Consider the following 6,318-nt stretch of genomic DNA (forward strand, 5'->3'; position numbering starts at 1 on the left):
CCGTTTATCAATGTTACGGCCAAAAGGGTTGAGTGCTATTTATTTGCGATTTTTCGCATTGATACAAGATAATTCTAATTTAGCGTCTACAACCTCCTCTCAGGTTCTTATATTTTAGCCGTGGAATTGATAAGCGAGACATTTAAATGTGACGAGTGTCGTGTATTTGCGATTTTTCGTATTGATACAAGCGTCGACCCTGTTTTAGCCGTAAAATTGATAAACGAGACATTTAAAGGAGACGAGTGCTATCTATTTGCGATTTTTCGCATTGATACAAGATAATTGTCATTTAGGGACGACAACCTTGTCTCTGGTTTAACATATTTTAGTCGTAAAATTGATAAACGAGGCATTTCAGGGGCGGATCTAGGATCTTTTTCTGGTTAGGCAAAATTTAACAGATTTTGTTGGCAAAGTAAATCAGGGGTTGTGGTGTTGTATGAGGTGTTTTTATAATAAAAGGAGCTAAAATCTTCCAAAAGTAAGGTATTTAGTTATTAAAAATCGTTGCTAGATTAGAAACGAAAGTGTATTTATAACACTTGTATGGAAAACGCGTCCTATAGGATAATGACGTTAAAGTAGTGTTATTGACGTCGCGCCGTAACGTCATAAAAATTAACATTTGAGACATACTTTTTTCGGCAACTATAAAGGAAATTTCGGCGACTTTAAAGGAAAGTGACTATGACCGTCACATACACTCCGTATTATTATAAGAGATTAAATGAGATGATAAAAAAACTTAGTTCTTACTTGAAGCCAAAGTAGCGATAGGGAGCGCTAAAGAGCGTTTGAAAAGTAGAGATAAGGAGCGCGGCGAAATGTTCTAAATAGCTCCAATGAGCGATATCAGACTAATTTGTCATTCTCATTAGAAACTGAAAGTGTAGCTTCTTCAATGTGAACATAAAGAAGGTTGATTTTTTATATGGCAAGAAGTCTTTCTTAACTTGCTATCGGTCTTCATGTCAGTAGCAAGTAACCAGACCCCCATAACAGGCTCCAAACAAAAAATTGCGGTTATAGGTCAATTAGCATCCAGTGTAAATTAAACAATATGTGGTGAATGAATGGGAATTTGAGATATTGATCGAATGATATAGATGATGAGGCTTTATAAAGTTGTGGACTCAAAATTACAATTATCTTGTATCAATAAGAAAAATCGCAAATACATGACACTCGTCACTTTGAAATTTCGCATCTATAAATTTTACGGCCATAATGTATAGAACCGGAGACGAGGTTGTCGTCCCTAAATGACAATTATCCTGTATCATTACGAAAAATCGCAAATATATGAGACACTCGCCAATTTTAAATGCCTGGCTTATCAATTTACCGGTAAAATATATAAAACCTTAGACGAGGTTGTCGACCGTAAATGACAATTATCCTGCATCAATACAAAAAATCGCGAATATATGAGACACTCCGTTCTTTAAATGCCTCGTTTATCAATTTTACGGCTAGAATATAAGAACCTGAGACAAGGTTGTGGACCCAAAATTACAATTATCTTGTATCAATACGAAAAATTGCAAATACATGACACTTGTCTCTTTTAAATGCCTCGTTTATCAACTCTACTGATAAAATATATAAAACCTGAGACGAGGTTGTCGACCCTAAATGGCAATTATCCTGTATCAATTCAAAATATCGCGTATATATGAGACACTCTGCTCTTTTAAGTGGCTCGTTTACCAATTCCACGGCCAAAATATATACAACCTGATATGAGGTTGTCGACCCTAAATTACAATTATTTTGTATAAAAGCGAAAAATCGCAAGTATCTGACACTCGTCTCTTTTAAATGCCTCGTTTATCAATTTTACGACTAAAATACATAAAAACTGAAACGAGGTTTTCGTCCCTGAATGACAATTATCTTTTGTCAATATGAAAAATCGTGTCACTTTGAAATGTCTCGTTTAATAATTTTACGGCTAAAATATATAGAACCTGAGACGAGGTCGTCGACCCTAAATGGCAATTATCTTGTTTCAGTACGAAAAATAGCGAATATATAACTCGGGTTTCATTTAAATGCCTCGTTTATCATGTGCTAGCTGTTGATTCCACTGAAAAGTCTCGGCTGCTGAAAGCTAACCCGGATAACTCCCACAGTGTTCTTTCTCAGCAATCAACAGAACCTGACCATCTTAGCAGTATGAAATGGAAACAACCTATTGCTTGGCCGAAGTCAATTGACACAAAATTGTGGAATTCCCTTGATGATGCAGTTTTCCACAATCTTCTAGGCTCTTACCCATTGTCAAAAAAAAGTGGAGCTGTTGGAATCAACAATTTACCACCATGCGTCTCACCTGTTTGGTGTAAGGTCACTTCCCCAGCACAACCTATCAGGTTTGAACAGGAGAGCTTTACGAAGCATCAGTTTGGTGAACGAAAAGAACAATCTACTCCGAACTCTTAAGAACACATCTGACCCAGTTGAGAAAAGCAACATGCAAAACCTTTTAGATGATATAATGGCCAAGTTAAGGTTACTTCGGAGAGGTGAGCGGAATAGGAAAAGACGTTGGAAAATCTCGAATGCACGCCGGGCTTTCTCTAAGAATCCTTATCAGACTGGAAAAAATATTTTAGATCCCAAATGTTCAATAGAACTTGAAGTTGCCCAGGACGAAATGGATTCACACAAACATTCAACCTTGAACGATCCTTCACGCCATATACCTCTTTCAGATCTCCCTGGATTGTCTTCACCACCAAATCTAGTCTCAGCTTTCGATTCTTCCAAGCTAAAGTTCAAGGATTTCCAAGCTTTCCTACATTCCCGTAGAAATGCTTCTTCTCCTGGGCTGAACCAAATTCCTTACACAGTATATAAGAATTGTCCTCATATTGCATCGTTTCTGTTTAACATTTTTCTAGCTTGTCTAAAGAAGTCTTTTATTCCTGTGCAATGGAGAATTGCATCTGAAGTTTATATGCCTAAAAACAACACACCTTGTCTATCCAACATAAAGGATTTTCGCACCATAGCTCTTCTGAATGTTGAAGGAAAGCTCTTTTTTAGTTTGATTTCCAAGCGGTTAGAATCGCATATTATAAAGAAAAACAACTTCATTAATACTTCCGTTCAAAAGCTTGTATGGAAAAAGTTCCGGGTTGCTGGAAACACATGTCTTTTGTTTGGTTCACACTTAAGAATGCGAAGGCACAACATTATTCACTTTCAGCCATATGGCTTGATATTGCTAATGCGTACCCTTCAGTTCCGCACAAGCTGATATTTATGGCTCTGAGACGCTGTGGTGTACCAGAATCATGGATAAGGCTCATACAGCTATACTACGACAGCCTGTGGAGTAAGTTTTTTTCGGCTTCTGCTCCTTCCAGTTGGCATCAACACTGTAGGGGAATTTTTATCGGCTTTACACTTTCCATTACACTATTTCTTGCAGCTATAAACGTTATTATTAAGTATGTGTGTGTTACCCCAAGCCTTATTGATACTGAATGTAATAAAAACAAAATCCCAGACCAACCCCCAATAAAAGCTTTTATGGATGATATGTTCTTAATGTCCACGTCAATTCCCAGTACTCAAAATTTATTAAACAGGTGTACAACAGCTCTTGATTGGGTAGGCATGTCGTTTAGGCCTTCTAAATCACGCAGCATTGTTATTGATAAGGGAAAAGTCGTCCAAAGTTCACCGTTTACAGTTGGCAGCGAAAAAATTCCATCCATTCATTCTAATCCAAATAGGTTTTTAGGCAGAACAATAAACTCATCCTTGTCTGATTCTGCTGCAATACAAGAATTTCTAAATGATGCCGCAGACAAACTTATGGCTATAGACAGGTCTTTTCATAAAGGGGTCCATAAGGTTTAGTTTTCACACCATCTGTTAATTCCCAGAATCCGCTGGCCATTATTAATTTGTTAAGTTTCTCTATCTACTATCACAAAACTAGAGCAAAGATTTTCTGTTTTCATTAGGAAATGGTTAAAACTACATCATTCAATTTCCAACATTTCCTTATATTCCTCGCAATCGCCTTGTCCTCTTCCCCTGAAAAGTCTTGCATCTGTTCTCAAATCTGCCAAAATCAGTGGACATCTGTTACTAAGAGATTCTGTCGACCCTTGTGTGTCTAAGTGCCTACCAGTTTTGAAAGCTGGAAATTGGAAAGTTAGTGAGGCAGTTCTTTCGGTGGATAGTCAGCTCAATTTCAAAAGGATTTTAGGTTTGCATCAGACTGGTCGAGCTGGCTTAGGGCTCTTAGACCACAAAAATATACCACCAAAAGGCACTTATGCTTACTGAAAGCTTGTTTCCAAAATCATTGAAGAAAATGAAGAAGATATTTACCATGCCAGAGCTGTACAGTTGCATTTGCAAGGCAATTGGACGAAATGGTGCTCTTATGTGAAAAATGATTTATCTTGAAGAACAATTCTTTCACTGCCACAATGTCTAACTTCCTTTTGTATAGGGGCAACCTACGACACCCTTCCCTCTCCAACCAATCTTGTGAGATGGGGAATTGAGAAAGACAAATGTGCATTCTGTGCAAGAAACCATCCTCAAATGTCTCTCACATATTGGGTGCCTGTAGGACCTCCCTTACGCAGGGTAGATACACATACCGTCATGACTCGGTTTTAATAGTTTTGGTTAAGGCATTAAAAGAGTTTTTGGTATCATGTAAACCTCTTAAGGTTTCCAAGTGCAACAAAATTAATTTCATTCCGGCCGGTCAATCGAGGCATACAAAGTGTCCAGGCCTTCTTCACCTTGCTTCCGATTGGAAAATACTGTCAGATTTAGATTCCGTTTTAGTTGTTCCACCATACATTGCAATAACACACCTACGCCCAGACGTGTTATTAATATCCAGTTCTTCCAAAACTGTAATTATGTTAGAACTGACTTGTCCATGTGAAGAGAACACGGAATATTGGAACAAACGAAAGCTTAACAAATATTCTTCACTTTGTTATGCTATGAAAAACAATGGATGGATCGTGCATTTCTTTGCCATTAAGGTGGGTGCAAGGGGTTTCTGTTCAGAATCAGTAAGGACCTGTTTTCGTCGCCTTGGTTTCCCTAACAAGCCTTTACGTTCCCTATTAAAATCTCTAACTTTTACCTCCATGAGTGCTTCTTTTTACATGTGGATGTCTCGAAATTCTACCACTTGGGTTGAGCCTGAAAAGGCCCCAATCATTCCTGAAGTTTCTTCTGTTACAAATATGGAATGTAAGAAATCAAAAACCCCTGAGAAATCTTCCGCAAATCACAAAAAAACTTGTAAAATCAAAAAACCCGAAAAACTTGCTACAAGGTCTTCCAAAACAACAGTCGCATTGCCATCTAACCCTGATTTTAGGAATTGCGGTCTAAAAAACTTGGGAAACACATGTTATGCAAACTCCATCTTACAATGTTTTTATAACCTTCCAAAAGTTAAAGAAGCCATTTCTGTCAGCAAAACAACCTCAAAGTTAGGCGAAGCATTTGTAGGTGTTCTTCAAAGTTTGGCTGTTTCTAGAAGTCCAGTTGATCCCTCCCATTTTTTGCGTGCTATGAAACATCATATCTCAGCTGCGAAGGGAAGTGCATTTAATATCTATGCTCAGCACGACGTCCCCGAGGTTCTTGAATATCTCCTACCTGGTCTGTCATTAGACTTTTCATTTCTTGGAAGTCTTTTTAGTATTGGCATCAAGACATCAACCACTTGCAACTTATGTCATATTACCAGCTCCTCAGAAGTTATATCACCATGCATCCAACTTTCTCTGCACCCTACGTTACAATCTTCCTCAGATAATTTCTTCGAAAGCGAGGAGTTGTCAGACACAAATGCCTACTTCTGCCATGTTTGCAACGCTCATCAAACAGCTCTAGTTGAAAAAGAGGTAGTGTCGTGCGGTTCCCATCTCATTTTACAGCTAAACGGCCTTGTGTCAAAAATTGCCTCTCGTATTACTGCTTACCCTGGTACCCTTTCCATACCTTTAACCATTGATGGAGAAGTGAAATTTCGTAAAAATTTTCAATTAAGGGCTATTATCAACCATTGCGGCAACTTAAATAATGGTCACTACACAACCATAGCCTTCGACCAAATGGTACACAGGTGGATACATTGCAATGATAGAGCAGTAATTTTCTGTGATGACCGCCTTATTAACAGTCACGAGTCATATGTTTTCTTTTTAGAAGAGCTGAGATAAGAATATTTTTACCAGAATGAGTCAGCAAGGGGCTTGACTACACTCAGTCTTGTCTTTGGAGAGTGACGACTCCACTTATTACCCCAGTCAA

Source organism: Hydractinia symbiolongicarpus, chromosome 1, assembly GCF_029227915.1.
Source record: "Hydractinia symbiolongicarpus strain clone_291-10 chromosome 1, HSymV2.1, whole genome shotgun sequence".
Taxonomy (NCBI): Eukaryota; Metazoa; Cnidaria; class Hydrozoa; order Anthoathecata; family Hydractiniidae; genus Hydractinia; species Hydractinia symbiolongicarpus.